The 18,893-nt window shown below is 36.0% G+C and overlaps 1 pseudogene; it reads right to left on the bottom strand.

Moving 5' to 3' along the window:
* Positions 1-15,662: 15,662 nt before the first annotated feature.
* On the bottom strand, positions 15,663-15,878 carry LOC111159239 (annotated as a pseudogene).
* Positions 15,879-18,893: the final 3,015 nt, after the last annotated feature.

Below are 18,893 nucleotides of genomic sequence, written 5' to 3'. Positions count from 1 at the left end.
CTGAGACCCAAGAGAGACCAGAGTTAACATAAAGGAAGGATTGAACAGGTGAAGTAACTATCATAACTAAACTGATGTCATGTAAAGCTTCTGAAAAAATAAAAGAAATTTAGTATGTCTATAACATGAATGTGAAATGGTGCAAGATGAGGATGATATTATGCAGGACCATGGAAGACAAGGTAAGGTATTGAGGTTTTATTTTGGAGCATCAAAATGAAGCTATTTGAAGAATTTAAAGCACCAGAGTAATAAAATCAAATTTTTGTTTTTGTTTCATTTTGGAAAGCTCACCTTGGTTGCAAAGTTAAGACTAAGATTGGAGGAAAGTCATTCTAAAGGCAGAAAAACCATTTTGTTGCAGTTGCTCAGATAAAAGATGATAATGATTTGGGCTGGAGTTCATACATCTCTAAGACTTAGTACAGTACCCAGTGTATAACAGATGCTAAGTGAATTTTTGAAGTGAAGCAATGAGAACGGAAATATGAAGGTCAATTTATTATTTGCACGACAAAGTAAAAACAGAACTACAGAAAGAAACATCTTTCAGGATTTACATGATATGAACAGACATAACAAGGTCACATTTCATTTTTTTCCTGACTCATAAGATTTATTTATTTGTTTGTTTCTTTCTTTCTAGTTTTTATATAAATTCCAGTTAATTAACATACAATGTAACATTACTTTCAGGTGCCAAATCTAATTCATTCATTATTTACAAACAACACCCACTGCTTATCACAAGTGCCTTCCTTAATACTAATCACCCATTTAAACCATGCCCCCACTCACCTCCATTCCAGCAACCCTTAATTTCCTGTTTATAGATAAGAACCTGTATTCTGGTTTGTTTCTCTCTTTATTCCCCTTAGTTCATGTGCTTCATTTCTTAAATTCCATATATGATTGAAATCATATGGTATTTCTCTTTCTCTGATTTATTTCACTTAATATTTATTTCACTTAACATAATACACTCTAATTATAAATTAATATAAATTAATATTAATAAATCTCTGATTTATTTCACTTAACATTTATTTTACTTAACATAATACACTCTAATTCCAACCATGTCATTGCAAATGGCAAGATGTCATTATTTCTGAAAGTTGAGTAATATTCCATAGCATATATATAATGCTATTTACATATATATACCTTTTCTTTATCCATCCATCAATGGATGAACATTTGGGCTCTTTCCATAATTTGGCTGTTGATAAGTCTGCTATAACCAATATTTTTGTATCCTTTGGGTAAATATCTAGCTGTGCAAATGGTGGGTCATAGAATAGTTCTATTTTTAACTTTTTGAAGAACCTTCCAGACTGGCTGAAACCATTTGTGTCCCTCCCAGCAGTGTAAGAGGGTTCTACTTTATCTGCAGCCTCACCAACACCTATTCTTTCCTGTGTTGTTAATTTTGGGCATTCTGACTAATGTGAGGTGATATCTCATTGTAGTTTTGATTTGTATTTCCCTGATAATGAGTGACATTGAGCATTTTTTCATGTGTTTGTGAGCCTTTATATGACTTCTTTGGAAAAATGTATGTTCATGTCTTCTGCCCCTTTTCAAAACTAGATTATTTGTGTTTTGGCTGTTGAGTTTAACAAATCCTTTATATATTTTGGATACTAACCCTTTATCAAATATGACATTTGCAAATATCTTTCCCATTATGGAAGTTTTCCTTTTAGTTTTACTGAGTGTTTTCTTTGCTATGCAGAAGCTTTTATCTTGATGAAGCCATCTTATCTTGATGGCAGTTTAAGCCATCACTATTGGTGTTGTGCTATTTACTGAAGTCAGATTATGCTGAGAAGTGGGGGAGGGAAATGGCACTAGCCACCTCCTTCATCCTGAAGAGTGGAGTTTGTGCTCCCTGCTGTCTGGTAAGTCCTCTCAGAAGAGTGAACAATCACCTATCGGGAGTCCCAGGTGTCCTGCAGATTGTTGCCTTCACACTGGTCTGGGCCACCTGGATGCCTGGTATAGCAGTGCACTTTGGGCTTTATCACAGGCAGTCTAGTTTTAAAACTCCAAACTTTAGGGACCTGAAATGATGTGGACCTGTGTTTGTCCTCTGTGGGAGGATCTGCCCGAGCTAGAACTGATACAGTTTTGACTCAGATGGCAGTCACACCAAAGCATAGGAGAGTGGGTTTTGCAGTAAAGAACAGCACAGAGTCAATGTCTGGGTTAGCCACCATCAGCAGGTATCTGCACCTATGCTGAGGGGTGGGGGAAAAAATGGTGCCAGTGGCTCATTTGTCCCAGGAGAGGTAATGCCACCTAACCCAAAAGTACTCCAAGAAGGGTGACCATCTGTTCCAGTGTATCCCAAGGGATCCTCAGATGGCATAATACATCACCAGGATACCTGCCCACCTTCTCCACAGGAGCACAACAGTGCCCTCAGGGTTCCACACCAGCCAAGCCGTGGACCTCTAAAACTCTAATATTTGAACCAAACTGGTTGTAAAAACTCATGAAAATCAGCTCCTCTGTGTTGAAAGGTGGTTTTGGAGAGGGAGGTAAGATGGTGGAGGAGTAGGGGACCCTGTTTCAACTTGTCCCTGAGTTTAGCTAGATATCTATCAACCATTTTGAATGCCCATGAAATCAGCCTCAGATGTAAAAATATATATCTGGATCTCTACAAGCAGAAAAGCAACTGCTTTTTGCAAGATAGGACATGTGAAGTCATGAATCTGTGGGGAGATACTAGAAAATAAACAGAAAAGGGAGTGAATGCCCATAAGCTGGCTCCTGGAGCATGATATAATACTGTAGCAGAAAATCAGAACTCTTAGAAATCTGCTCTAGTGAGAGACATCCTTTTCTGAAATGGGCTCTGAAAATGGAAAGGCATTCTAGGTAAGGTATGTGGTTTCAGGATACAAGAAGCCAGAGAGCAAAAAGGGGTGCCTGAATAGGTAGAATGCCTGAGCAGTGGAGCCAGGAAGCAGGTTATGGTCAGCACACCAAGGAGGGGACTCTCAGCTCTGGTAACCATAAACCATGAGCTGAGCCAGTCAGTAATCTCTCTTATCCTGAGCAGCCTGAAAAGGACTGAAACCTGCACCCACAACTGGGCCAAAGCTAACAGGGCAGTAGCAGCCTAGAAAGGACATTAGGGTGGTACCCAGACATGATCCAGGAGCTTTGGGTGGATGCACAAGCCTGGGGCCACTTGCAGTTTTAGAATCACAAAGAGCAGTGACACTCCTAGGCCCCCGGGACTACCTCTGAGAGAGCTGCAGTGAGCACACACCATGGGAGGCTGTGGTTTTCATTGCATGCATAAGTAGAGACTGTTTGTCTCCACTTTGTCTTCAGAGGGTCTTTTTAGAGGGCAAACTGGGATCTTTCTGCTCTGGATCAGAGGTTTGGGCATGGCCATTTTTGCTCTGATCCTCTGAAGAGGATCAGAAAGCCTCCAGGGAACAAAAGCCATACAAAGGACCAGTTTTCCCCGAACCCATCCCCCTGACAGGAGGGAGAACTCTGCCTAGGCAGGGATACCTGAGAAACAGTATGCCAGGCCTCTCCCCCAGAAGACAGTCTGGAAGAACATAGAGACAACAAGCCTATGGGTCCCATAAGACTGTAAAATTCCAGTGTCAGGGGAAAATAGTATATTGAGCTCCAGGTGTTGCCTCATGACTCCTTTACTTTTCAGATAAAATTCTTTTGTTTTTCTTATGCTTTTTCACTGTTTTTGTTTTGTTTTGTTTTTACCTTTTTCTCATTTCAACTAGATGCTTATTATACCCACTTATGTCTCATAGTCGCTTTTTAACTTGTATTTTTTCACATCTATTTTTTTATAAATATGTGCTTCATATTAGTCCTATTGAAAATTATATATATATATATATATACACACACACACACACACATTTTGTGCATACTTTTGGTACACATTTGGAACGTAGTGTCTTCTAACACATAGACAAAATCCACCCAGAAAAAAGTGCAACACCTGCTTTGTCCACCCTGTGAGATTATAGTCTCTCTGCCCCCCACCTTTTTAAAAACTTTTATTATTGTGTTCCATTTTGGCCTTGTTTTTCTGGGGTAACTTCAGACCACTCTGGATTCTGCTAGGCTGCATTTTGCTTGGGGCATGGTTGATATTTTGGAATCCATTCATTTGAGCACCCATCATTCTCTGTACAGAATGACAAGAAGGAGGAACTCACACACACACACACACACACACACACACACACACACAGTCAGAAGCAGTGTTCTCTACCACAGACCTAATAGATAGGGATATAAGTAAGATGTCAAAGATAGAATTCAGGATAGTAGTCATAAAGTTCATAGTTAGGATTGAAAAAAGCATAAGTGACAATATAGAATCTCTAAGGGCAGAAATGAGATCTAATCAGGCCAAACTTAAAAATGCTATGAATGAGATGTAGTCTAAACTGAATACTCTAATAGCTAGAGTCAATGAAGCAAAAGAGAGAATAAGTGATATAGAAGATAAACTGATAGAAAGGAAGAAAGTTGAGGATAACAGACATAAGCGGCTCATAGCCCATGAAAAAAGACTTAGAGAGTTTAATGATGCCATGAAACACTCCAATGTCAGAATTATTGGGTTCCCCAGGGTGGAGAGAGAGAGAGAGGACTAGAAGGTATACTTGAGCAAATCTAGCTGAGAAATTCCCTAATTTGGTGAAAGAAATAAGCATTTGTGTCCAAGAAACAGAGAGGAGCCATTCCAAAATCAATAAATATAGATCAACATCCCAACATATATTAATGAAGATTGCAAATCATACAACCAAAAAAATTATCCTGACAGTAGCTAGGGAGAGGAGGTTCCTTATGTACGAAGGGAAGAATATCAGAATAACATCAGACCTATCCATAGAAACCTGGCAAACCAGAAAACCTGGTAAGACATATATTGATTACTAAATGAGAAGAACATGCACCAAGAACACTTTATCCAGCAAGGCTGTCATTTAGAAAGGATGGAGAGATAAAGAGCTTCCAGGACAGGCAGAAACTGAAAGAATATGTGACCACCAAGCAAGCCCTGCAAGAAATATTAAGGGGGATTCTGTAAGTGAAGAGAGATCCCAAGAGTCACATACACTAGAATGAAACAGAGAAAATCCACAGAAACAGGGACTTTGCAGGCAATACAATGGCACTAGATTCATATCTCTCAATAGTTACTCTGAATATAAAAGGGCTGAATGCTCCCATCAAAAGACACAGGGTATCAGATTAGAGGGGGGTTAAAAAAAAAAGGACCCATCCATATGCTGCCTATAAAAGATTCATTTCAAACCTGAGTCACCTCCATATTGAAAGTGAGGGGATGAAGAACAATTTCCATGCTAATGGACCTCAAAGGAAAGGTGGGTTAACCATCCTCATATCAGAAAAAATAAATTTTAAACCAAAGACTGTAGCGAGAGATGTACAGGGACACTATATCATAACTAAAGGGTTTATCCAACAAGAAGATCTAACAATTGTAAATATCTATGCCCCCAACATGGGAGCAGCCAATTATATAAACCAACTAATAATCAAAATAAAGAAATATATTGATTAATAATACATTAATAGTAGGAGACCTCAACAATCTACTCACAACAATAACCAATGGACAAATTATCTTGGGAGAAGATCAACAAAGAACCAAGAGCTTTGAATGACACATGGACCAGATGGACATCATAGATATATACAGAACATTCCATCCTAAGACAAAAAATGTACTCATTCTTCTCGAGATCACGTGAACTTTCTCCAGAATAAATCACCTACTGGGTCACAAATCAGGTCTCAACTGATACCAAAAGATTGAGATTATTCCCTGCATATATTCAGACCACAATTCTTTGAAATTGGAACTCAGTCAAAAGAACAAATTTGGAAGGAACTTAAACACTTTGATGTTAATGAGCATTCTCTGAAAGAATGAATGGGTCAACCAGGAAAATAAAGAACTTAATTCATTGAAGGCAAGAAAAATGAAAACACGTAAGTTCAAAACCTATGAGATACTGCAAAGGTGGTCCTAAGAAGGAAGTACATAGCTATCCAAGCCTCCCTCAAAAAATTAGAAATATCCCACATGCACAAGCTAAACTTACACCCAAACGACCTAGAGAAAGAACAACAAATAAGGCCTACACCAAGCAGGAGAACAGAAAAAATAAATATTAGAGAAGAAATCAATGAAATAGAAAGCAAGAGAATAGTAGGACAGATCAACAAAACTAGAAGCTGGTTCTTTTAAAGAATAAAATTGATAATCTTCCCACCAGAAGTATCCAAATGAAAAGAGAAAGGACCCAAATTAATAAAATCATGAATGAAAAAGGAGAGATCATGACTAATATGAAGGAAACAGAGACAATTGTTAGAAATTCTTACCAGCAGCTATATGTTAACAAATTAAGCAATCTGGAAGAAATGAATGCATTCCTAGAAACTTATAAACTACCAAGACTGAAACAAGAAGAAATAGACAATCTGAACAGACCCATAACCTGAAAGGAAATTGAGGCAGTACTCAAAAACCTCCCAGAAAACAAAGTCCAGAGCTAAATGGCTTCCCAGGGGAATTCTACCAAACATTTAAAGAAGAAATAATACATTTTCCACTGAAGCTGTTTCAAAAAATAGAAATGGAAGGAAAATTTACAAACTCATTCTATGAGGCCAGGATTACCCTGGTCCCAAAGCCAGACAAAAACCCTGTCAAAAAGGAAAATGGACCAATATCCCTGATGAACATGGATGCCAAAATTCTCACCAAGATACTAGCCAATAGGATCCAACAGTATATTAAATGGATTATTCACCACAACCAGTTGGGATTTATTCCTGGGATGCAAGAGTGGTTCAACACTAAAAAAATCAATCAATGTAATAGATCACATTAACAGAAGAGTCGAGAAACATAAAATCCTCTGAATTGATGTAGAAAAAGCAATTGACAAAATACAGCATCATTTCTTGATTAAAACTCTTCAAATTGTAGGAATAGAGGGAACATTGCTCAATATCAAAAACGTCATCTATGAAAAGTACACAATGAATATCACTCTCAATGGGGAAGAACTGGTATCTTTTCCCTTAAGATCAGGAACATGACAGGGATGCCCATTCTCACCATTATTCTTTAACATAGTACTGGATGTCCTAAGCTCATCAAACAGACAACAAAAAGAAATAGAGGGCATTCAAATTGGCAAAGAAGAAGTCAAACTCTCTGTCTTTGCAGATAATATGATACTTTATGTGGAAAACACAAAATACTCCACCCCAGAATTATTAGAACTCATACAGCAATTCAGTAATGTGGCAGGATACAAAATCAATGCACAGAACTCATTTGCATTTCTATACAGTAACATGTGACTGAAGAAAGAGAAATTAAGGAATTAATCCCATTCACAATTACACAAAAAACCCATTAGATACTAGGAATAAATGTAGCCAAAGAGGTAAGAAAAAATCTGTACTCTAGAAACTACAGAACACTTATGAGAGAAATTGAGAAAGAGAAAAAGAGATGGAGAAATATTTCATGCTCATAGATTGAAAGCATAAGCATTGTGAAAAATATCTATGCTGACCAGAGCAATCTACACATTCAATGCCATCCTGATCAAAGTACCATCAACAGGTTTCCCAGAGCTGGAATAAAGAATCCTAAAATTTGTATGGAACCAGAGAAGAGCCTGAATCACCAGGACAATGTTGAAAAATAAATCCAAAGTTGGAGGTGTCGCAATGTCTGACTACTCTGACTATTCTGACTACTCTGACTTCTCTGATGATTACTCTGTCATCTTAGCTCTCTAGGTCTGTCTATTATGTTTCATCTATGTCAATGTACACAGTGTACATTATATAATAGAGATAAAATAACTGTGGAACACAATATGCCTGGGTTTTCCCAGATTCCACGCAACTGATAGGAGAACCTGCCCACATTAGTAATGATATACAAAGACAGTAAAGGCACATTTTTTTTTTCCTTTGCAACTTGAGTTGTCAGATTACACAGGACTCCTTTTCTCTTCTTTCCATGAGATGAAACACAAATGTGCTAGTAACCCAGTTTTGACCATGTGCTCTAGGAAATGCCCTAGGAGACAGCAGAGAATCAATATGAAGTGAACATGTGTCCCTGAACAACCTTTTCAAGCAAAGAAATGCCAACATTGCAAAACCAAACCTTACTTAAGAAATCAAACTTCTGTCTTATTTAGGCCACTGTGTTTTGTGGGTTCTTTGTTGAAACAGCTCAACCATTATTACCTTTAACATTTGCCTCTGGTGTCCCATGTCATATCCCCTTGACTCACCTTTGATGAAGCTGCAGCCTGCCCTGGTCAATAGCACAGGAGTTTAGACCCAGCTCATGCTGACTGCAATTCTCTTTCTAATCTTCACATTGGGGCCTTCATCAATATCTCAGCAGCCTTCTCAGTAAATGCAACCCTCCAATAATGGGAGACAAAAGACAGTGAATAAATACCCAGTCTCTTCCTTCAAGCAGACAATTCTGATAATATAAATGGTTAAGAGCACTAAAAATGTTTAACCCAGAGAAGACCCAATAAGAAATGTTAAATATTTGAAAGGCATGTATGTACATAAATATTCAAAATGCATGTACAGAAGAAAAATTCAAATAAATTTATCTGTAAAATCCTACATAGGAGAATGAAGACTAGGATAGAAGATGTAATGAGAAAGATTTCAGTTCACTATAGATAAGAACTTTATAAATTCAAAGTTACTGGAAGGTAGGTTTCTAAAGCATATTTCTGATATCTAGTGACAGGTTATTTAGAATCCTTTAAAGACAATGATTTGCTTGCATGTCTGTCAACTCTGTGAAATCTTAAACTCTTAAAATAATGACTGTATCTTAAAATCTTTCTGCCTGCATCATTTAGGAAAGCATCCAATGCATAATAGGCACTTAAAAATTGAATAAGTGAATTTAGGGAAGAAAGAAAGAAAGAAAGAAAGAAAGAAAGAAAGAAAGAAAGAAAGAAAGAGAAAGAAAGAGAAAGAAAGAAAAGGAAGGAGGGAAGGGAGAGAGAGACAAGAAAGAGAGAGAAAGAAAGAGAGAGAAGGAGGGGAAGGCAGGCAGGCAGGCAGGCATGAAAGAAAGAAAGAGAGAAAGAAAGAAAGAAAGAAAGAATGAATGAAAGAAAGAAAGGAAGGAAGGAAGGGAGAGAGGGAGAAAGAGGGACAATAGAAGGAAGGAAGGTTAAGAGCTTTTTGTGGGATAATATAGAGATAACTGAATTATCAAGAGGTTATTCTTACTCACCTTAAGGTATCTTCCAACTCTGAGTGCCTGTGATTCTAAAAAATTGTCAGCTGTTCAAAGTTCATTAGACTTATTTAAATTATAGTTTGTTTAAAATACCAGACATTCTATAGGAAGAAAACTTTATCTCAAAATAAAAAATAATTGTATGACCTATTAACATCTTAAATTTTGGGGTTATACCAATCAAAAGTTAGTAAGTGAAGATTCTATTTATACCATTTAGTACCAACTTGGAAATAAATCGCACCTACTCTACAGTCACTGAGTGTTTATAATGATACGAATATACTCATGTATACATATACATATATGTACATATATGAGAAATATACCATTGTATCTCCTGAAGTGAAGCAAATAGAGTATCTTAACTTTATGAAATGAATAAAATAAAAAAGTGATGGCTGTCTTCAGTAAATCCTCAGTTACAGAATTGTGAAGCTCTTATTTATTAGCAACATTACATCACAACTCTATCTCCGACTCTAAAGTAGTTCCAGTTTAATAGATAAACTCAGTTGTTGCTCCCTGCTTCTCATTGGCATTTTGGTCAAGGTATAGCAGAGCTCTGGAAGATCCTCTTTCAGGGCAGCTTCCCTGACTTTTACTTCACTCACTGTCAGTATGATGGTCACATCTAAGCCAGGGGGCCACAGTAACAATAAGATCCCCTATGCCTTCCTACATGTCCCACTATTTTTTTTAACCATCTTCATTATCTTCTATGGTGGAAGAGAATTTAGAGATGAGGTACACTTTTATTGTACACAAAGCTTTGCTATTCTGTATATATTCTGAATATTGAGGAATGTCTGTTTCATTGCTGATAGTAATTGTGCCTCAGCAAAATAGTAAAGATACAAAGTTGTACCTTCAATTGTCCCCTTTTGAGCACTTTTTTCTTTAAGTTTCTCAGTTTTTAGTATCTCTATAATTCTTGGTTGTCCAGGATCCTCCACATGAACACTCTCCATTCTTGGGAACACCCCATAATCCCTGTCTCACCTACTCCCCTTAAAACTTATCTGTACTGAGAATTAGTCTTTTACTGCCTTTCAAAATAACTAGCTAGATAATCTGATCACTTATTTTATGGTGATCATTTTAATGGATAATACTATCTAGGATTGAATCATGGCTCTACCACTTTCTTACAGTGTGCCTCTGGGCAAGTTATTTAACTTCTTTTTGCCTAAGTTTCCTCATCTGTAAAATGGAGATCATAAAATCACCTGCCTTACATGGCTATTGTGAAAATTAAACAAATTAATAAAATACAGTGATTAGCATAATGCCTGGCACATAGTAAGTGCTCAATGAATGTTAGCTATCAATAGTCATATTTTAGGAGGGAATTGACTGGTCAGAATTTCAGATCTTATGGAAAACCTTCTCAACATAAATTTGCTGGCCTTTATTTTTGCATATATTCTGCCTATTACATAGGGGGGGCATTAGTGTTTATTCTCTACACAGTTGTACGTTATAGAAAGATCAATGAGAGAATAAGAATCTTTGCTGTGCAGAAGCTTTTGATCTTGATGAAGTCCCAAAAGTTCATTTTTGCTTTTGTTTCCTTTGTGTTTGGGGACATATTTTGAAAGAAGTTGCTGTGGCCAATGTCAAAGAGATTACTGCCTATGTTCTCCTCTAGGATTTTGATAGATACCTGTCTCACTTTGAGGTCTTTTATCCATTTCGAGTTTATCTTTGTGTATAGTGTAAGAAAATGGTTGAGTTTCATTCTTCTACACATAGCTGTCCAATATTCCCAGCACCATTTATTGAAGAGACTGTCTTTTTTCCACTGGATATTTTTTCCTGCTTTGTCGAAGATTATTTGACCATAGAATTGTGGGTCCATATTTGGGCTCTCTACTCTGTTCACTGGTCAATGTGTCTGTTTTTGTGCCAGTACCATGCTGTCTTGGTGATCACAGCTTTGTAGTAAAGCTTGAAATCAGGCAACGTGATGCCCCCACTTTTGTTTTTATTTTTCAACATTTCCTTAGCAATGTGGGGTGTCTTTTGGTTCCATACAAATTTTAGGATTGTTTGTTCCAGCTCTTTGAAAAATGCTGGTGGAATTTTGATCATGATGGCATTAAAAGTATAGGTGGTTCTAGGCAGTATAGACATTTTAACAATGTTTGTTCTTCCAATCCATGAACATGGAATGCTCTTCCATCTTTTTGTGTCCTCTTCAATTTCTTTCATGAGTGTCCTGTAGTTCTTTGAGTACAGATCCTTTACCCTTTTGGTTAGGTTTATTCCCAGGTCTATTCTGGTTCTTGTTGCTGTAGTAAATGGAATCAATTCTCTTATTTCCCTCTCTATATTTTCAATGTTAATGTATAAGAAAGCAATTGGTTTCTGTACATTGATTTTGTATCCTGCCACATTACTGAATTGCTGTATGAGTTCAAGTAGTTTGGGGGTGGAGTCTTTTGGGTTTTCCATATAAAGTATCATGTCATCTACAAAGATAGAGAGTTTGACTTCTTTGCCAATTTGAATACCTTTTATTTCTTTTTGTTGTCTGATTGCTGTTGCTAGGACTTCTAGTACTATGTTGAACAACAGTGGCAAGGGTGGACGTCCTTGTCATGCTCCTGATCTCAAAGGGAAGGCTGTTAGCTTTTCCCCATTGAGGATGATAATCTTTCCACACTATCAGAGGTAAAGCTTTTTAATCAACATAAAACTCAAGAGTATTTTTAAGATAGGTAACTTTTAAAAAATGCTTCACTTTTTCTCCCTAGCTTCTCTCAAACAATGACTATTCTCCTTCACTAACTGGGCCTGTGCATTTTGACATACCTTATCAGACAAAACTGTGTTTCTGGGCTTGTTCTTTCACATATTAATGACTGATATCAAAAATCCCAGGAGAAATATATTATGGCACAATGTAATGTGCTAAAACCATTTTTCCTTTTCATGGAAATCATTTCAGTTATAGAAAATGCACTTTTTAAGTATATTAAAATAAATTCAAAAATTCAAAAAAAATAAAATTAATTCAGACAAGTTTTTAATTTCTATAATCTCTGTTATGACTTAGTTTATAGACAAAATTGACATCCTTTTGAAAGTTTGAACTTTTTCTTCAGTCCCTTTCCTTTTTCGTAAGTGTGGCCCAGAGGATAAACCTACTGTATGAAGTCACAGGCTGAAAACAAAAACAAAAAACAGGAAGGAGTTTACATAGTTTTATATGATAAAGCCAAGATAAGAGAGATCAAATCACTCTCAACTCTTTGCAATTGATATTTGAACTTGCCATTTTAGGAGGTAATAATGCACACTTTAATCTATCTTCCTCGTAACTGCCTGTTTTTTTTTAAATTGCAGCTTTATTTACAATAGCCAAGATATGGAAGCAGTCCATGTATCCACTGACAAAGGAATAGATGTAGAAGTGGTGTATAAATACAATAGAATATTATTCAGACATAAAAAAGAATGAAATCTTGCCATTTGCAATTACATAGATGGAGCTAGGGCATATACATTTTTTTTTCTTTTCAGTGTAACAGTATTCATTGTTTTTGCACCAAACCCAGTGCTCCATGCAATCCATGCCCTCTCTAATGCCCACCACCTGGTTCCCCCAACCTCCCATCCCCACCCCTTCAAAACCCTCAGATTGTTTTCAGAGTCCATAGTCTCTCGTGGTTCACCTCCCCTTCCAATTTCCCTCAACTCCCTTCTCCTCTCACTTATTTGTGGAGCATAACAAATAGAATAGAGGACAAGGGGAAACTTTAGTTTAATGAGACTTTAGTTTCCTGCAATGTGCTGGTCTAAATCTATTTTATTCTTTTGTTTTAAAACATTCGATTTTTGCTTCTCCTATTTTTTAACAGCCAATTTTACATATTCATTATTTTTATTTAAAAAAATTTGGATTGAAATGTTATCTTAGCTTTATATTTCCTTTCCCCTTTTCCCAAACTCAGACACCAGCCCCTTTGAAATTCCTTGAGTGACCACATATTGCTTGAGCTATTTCTGTCATGATCTTAAAAGCATCATGCATAAGTCATTCCCTATTTTCTTCTCACTCCCTTTCAATTCAAATTCTTAGCAATACAGAATGATATATTTCAACAGAACACATTTTATGAAATGTCTGTTAGACTATTTTTATTTTATAAGGAATCAGATGTTTATGTCTTAAATATTGGCTAATCCTATGTACTTCTGAATGAAGTTTATACAAAGCATGGTCCAAATAATGCCATCATAGTATGTCACTCAGTTAACTTAGTGATATTATTATCTTTAAATAAATGTTTCAATTCATCCTGTTCCTCAGACTATTTTCAGTTATAAAGTATAAGGTAAAAGTGAAATTGTCAAGTTCCATCAACAAATGCTAATTAAGCATGGCTCAGCTCTTTAAATCTGCTATAGACTGTAACACTGAAAATATGCATTTTCTTTCTTGATTTCTCTTCCTGTTATTGCCTTTACAAGTATCTTTGTGATTTATAATCTCTGAGCTATCAAGCTTCTGAATATGGCTACCAAAATAACTATAGTGTTTGACTAAATTGGGAAAAAATCACTTATTTCAGATTTTCCAAAATAAATGGCCAAGGATAAAATTCGAAACTTAAGCAAAATCCTTTGAATTTCTAAAAAATTTACTCTTTGCTAGTACAGAATAACTACTTAATCATTTCAAAACTATGGAATGTAAAGATTATTCACTGCATAATATGTACAATCGATCTTCATTGCTTATAGATTTTATATTTGTGAATTTTCCACCCTATTAAAATTTGTTTATAACTCATAACTCAGAATCAGCACTCACTATGCATTTTCTGTCATTTGTGGCCATGTTCAGTGGTGGAATATTTGAGTCACCAATGTTCAGGTTCCCAGCTGAAGTCAAACAAGGCAACACTTGGCTTTCTTTTTTTAGCTCTTATATTGTAAACAACTGTTCTTTTTGTTATCTGTTAGGTGCTACGTTTTCCACACCTCTTCGTGCTTTTTGTTGATGATTTTTCTGTTTTAAATGACCCCCAAGCATAGTACTAAAGTGGTATTAAGTGTTCCTAAGCTCTGAAAGGCTGTGATGTGACTTACTAAGAAAATACATGTGTTAGATAAGCATCATTAAGGCATGAGTTATAGTTCTGTTGACTATGAGTCCAATATTAGTTAATCAACAAAATACATTAAATAAGATATATTTAAACAAAAACACACATAAGACATGGTTATATATTGATTGACTTATGAAAATGTAGTGACCAGAGGTTCACAGGAACCTAACCTTGCATTTCCCCTAGAAGCAAATGGTTCTATACATTACAAAACATAACTACCACAAATAAGAAGAATCAATTGTATTCTTAACCTGAGTTTTTTCAGATACAAAACTAAATTAATAAAATACCTTTCTATACCAAGATCTCTTGGTCATAGCCCTTGGACTTTTCCATACAGGGAGTTTTGAAATTAGGTTGATTTACCAATCTTCCTCACTTTAAACATGCTCAGAACACTTACAGTAGTCTACCATTGGATGAAATTATTTAACACAAAGCCTATTTTACAATAAAGTGTTGAATATCTCTTATAACTTATTGAATACTGTGCTGAATGTGCAAAACAGAATGGGGGTGCCTGGGTGCCTCAGTGGGTTAAGCCTCTGCCTTTGGCTCAGGTCATGATCTCAGGGTCCTGGGATCAAGCTCTGCATCACACTCTCTGCTCAGCAGGGAGCCTGCTTCCCATTCTCTCTCTGCCTGCCTCTCTGCTTGTGATCTCTCTCTCTCTCTCTGTCAAATAAATAAATAAAATATTAAAAAAGAAAAAAAAAGAAAAGAAAAGAAAGACAGAATGGTTGGATGTGTATCAGTTGTTTTCCCTGGTGTTCACTTGGCTGACAAGGAACTGCAGTTTGTTGCCACTGGCCAGACTCATCAGAGAATATCATACTATGTATCACCAGCCTGGGAAAAGATCAGCACTCAAAATTTGAAGTAGAGTTTCTACTAAATGAGTATTGCTTTCACACCATCATAATGTCAAAAAATCCTAAGTGGAATCATCATAAGTTGTGAAACATTTTTATTTTGATAAAGATAATTCCTAGTTTTCAGTTAATAAAAATATCTGTGGTCAGCAAATATATCTCTAAAAATGCTTAAAGAGAACTGTTAAATATTCTTAGTTACCTTTTTTCCTCATGGATAATAATTTTATTACACTGTCAGCTGATTCAAATCAATACATTGTCATCTGGCTTTTCCCTTGGAATCAGCTATTTTAATGTTCCAATACTGTTTTACCCACTTCTTGGTCTCTCAGCTAAGAATGCCTGCCTCAGTTCCACCTGGAAATCCATCACAGGTGCTTGCTGTTGATAAGATCCCCTGAAGTACAAGTGACACTCTTGGTTTTTCAGTGAGACTGTCTTATTACATTTGACTTGGATTTCCAATTCTGGAATATGATGATCTGTAGTCCATCTCAGGTATAAGTGGTCCCTGGACCACTCCATTCAGCTGCTTACTGGTCCTCAGATGGGAGTGTCATCTCTAGCAGCTGCTCAGCTCCTGTTAGTTACTGTACAAAGAATAACACAGCAGCAACAAATATGTGTCATTAAATTACCAAAATAATTGTGGTAATGTATACCAATGTATACAATGTATATTACCGCATAGAGTGAAACAAATTTTTAAGTCAGACATCAAAGAGACTTTTCTTTGTCTAGTTTCCTAAATGTGTACAAGATACTGTATGATATAAATAAGGCCAAATGAAAATATAGCTAGATATGGTTTTGTGATAGTAGTGAGGTGTTTGGTTGTTATTGTTTATCCTTTGAAACCAATTCTCTTTCTTAGGGTAGGATATGTCTTAGGTATAATGCATTGCTAAATAATAAAACTAATACTCTTTTTTGGAAACAATTTACTCTGACTAGCATCTCAATTCTTACAGCACCAGATTTGTAATATCTATGAAGTCTATGATATGCTTGACAAATGACTTGGATCACAGGCAAGCAAAATAGTGTTCCATCATTTGCAGTTGAAGTTATAAGTAAGAAGTGCTGTGAAAAGAACAACACAAATATTGCCATCATCCTATAAGCAAAGCACAATAAGTGTGGATTAATGTGAGATTTATTGAAAAGTTATGAACCAAGGAGCCAAGAGGGTGGCCAGCTGGTCACTGCCTAGTGTTTAAATTGCAGCACACTAATGACTTTCACTTTCCTCCGGCACATTTCCTGTATTCCCATTTTAAGTCACAGTGGTAATAGATTTTCTGCCACTAAACTTCACCTACTCTTTAGTCATTTGAAGAGCTGCTTATTTGGCACTTAGGTATTATACCTAAATTTTTCTTGGCTTTATTTTTTCCCATTGTGCCTTTTACATAATAAATGTAATTAGTTGTTTCTTAAGGTTGAATATTTAAAACACTTTCATTGTTGTGAAAAATTCAGTTCTTATCACATCCATGAAAGTTAGGCCAGCTCTGTCCTATTGTCTACCTCAGGTGCCTTCCAGTCAAGAATAAAAGTTTTTTGAACTCTTTTTACTGAAGGACCATGCATATTTTGTATAGGATGTAAGTCTTGAGGACTTGATCCATGTTTAATAGTAACTGAGACATGTACAAAGTTACTGCTAAACATATGCTACTTTGAACACTGGATTGGGTCTTAATTTATTAAGCTTGTATATAATACATAACAAATTTCCATACACATCTGGGCAATCAAAAGAAAATTGATGACTATGCATAAGGTAAGTAAAATACACTCCCTCCCAGATTCAAAGTGATATCTAATTGAGGCAAATTACATTATCCAGGATTTGCTTATAATAGAAAATGCAGCTCCTGAAAGGCTTAATGATACTGAATTTGTGAACCAAATTACTTCTTCAGAGAGCAAAATGATCTTCCTGGAAGAAGTAATTTAACTCAAACATATAAGCACTTTACCTCAAAGAAAGAGTACCAATTTTCTCTAGTAGCTCTACTCTTTAGTTGTGTACACCTCTGCACAAAGAACTGGGCTGCAAACTCTTTCTCTACTACTGAACATATACTGCAAAATATGGCCAGTGTTTTCTTCCTTAAAGTGGCCATATTAGAATGTTAACTTTCTAAGGACAGGGATCTGCTCTCAGTGGGAAATTTAGATTGTGGTAATTAAAATAGTGTGCTTGTAAAAGGTTTGGCATTTTATGACTCATTGCTGTGACTCTAGCACAAGTGAGGTAAAAATAATTCAGAACCCTTCATAGAGAAGGCTTGTTTTGGGGAATGGTTCACTCCTGCTCATTAAATTTATTCTCTGACCCCTTGAAAAATAGCAATGGTCCAGATCCAGCTAATCTCTTCACTTAGTCTTCTATAAACTGTTCTTATAAATGCTAATCAAAAGCCTTCCTGATTTCATATACTTTGTATTGTAGACCAACTCTGTGTTCCAAGCACTGTTTTAGATGTTATGCCTTTTGTACAAACATTCTCAAATACTCTAATCTTATGGATTTACTATTTGGACGTTATTTTTTTCTTGCACTTTAATGTTGCCCTTCGGCATATTTTAATTAGACATCCCTATTTTTTACTGGTGTGGCTGTTTTTACTGTTGCTGTTATTCAGAAATGGATTTGGCAGAGGTCATATAAAGATATCACCTACATTTATTTCTTTACCACCCAATATCTACAAGCATTATATTCCCATGCAGGGTATTCACTCTAAATCTGTCCAAATTAGGCATTACTTTTTGTCTTTCTACCATATTTGTAATTTGGCAAATCTTTGTTTTTTTGTGATGTTTGTAATAATAATAATAATAATAATAGTAGTAGTAGTAGTAGTAATAAAACTTAATTCAATATCAACCTTGAATGTAGTTAATATACCTCACTTGTTAATAAGCGATCTTTTACTAGACTATGTAGTACCTCACTAAAATCTTACCCTCAATATTGCTAATATCTGAAACAGGTCTGACTTTTTCAATATTTTTAAGCCACCTAATATTGTTAAAATAAACATTCTACATTTTCTTGGTCTCTAAAGATGATTCACTGGTAATCATTTCTTTTTCAGACCTTTACAATGTATTTTACCATAATTCTGGTTTCTCTGGGCTGCTGATGTCAAGTCTTCTTTCCTTGTCCACTTCCTAACACGCTCAACAGTGCCAGGTCTTTTTCACACACTCCCCTTCAGCTGCCCAATTCAGTTCAAGAGCTGAATCTAATCTACAGATCCACGTGTTTGTTTGTTTCAATGAACCTATGCATTGTTAACTATAATTTTTGCCATAGTTAAATACATCTTTTACTTTGAGGGCAATTACTTTGTAATTGTGTAAATACAGCCCACATTCACTCCTAAAAAACTGAGTTTACTTTTTCTCCTCTTCAGCCTTATAAATTTTCAAGAAAGCCTGCTAGATAACAGAACCTGATTTCAACCTGATTTCATTGTATGTCAGCCACATTGCCTTCTCCAATGGATTGTATCTTTGAAATGG

This window comes from Enhydra lutris, unplaced genomic scaffold (assembly GCF_002288905.1).
Source record: "Enhydra lutris kenyoni isolate GAN:26980312 unplaced genomic scaffold, ASM228890v2 scaffoldscaffold67, whole genome shotgun sequence".
Lineage (NCBI taxonomy): Eukaryota > Metazoa > Chordata > Mammalia > Carnivora > Mustelidae > Enhydra > Enhydra lutris.
This window is presented reverse-complemented; position numbering and strand designations above follow the sequence as displayed.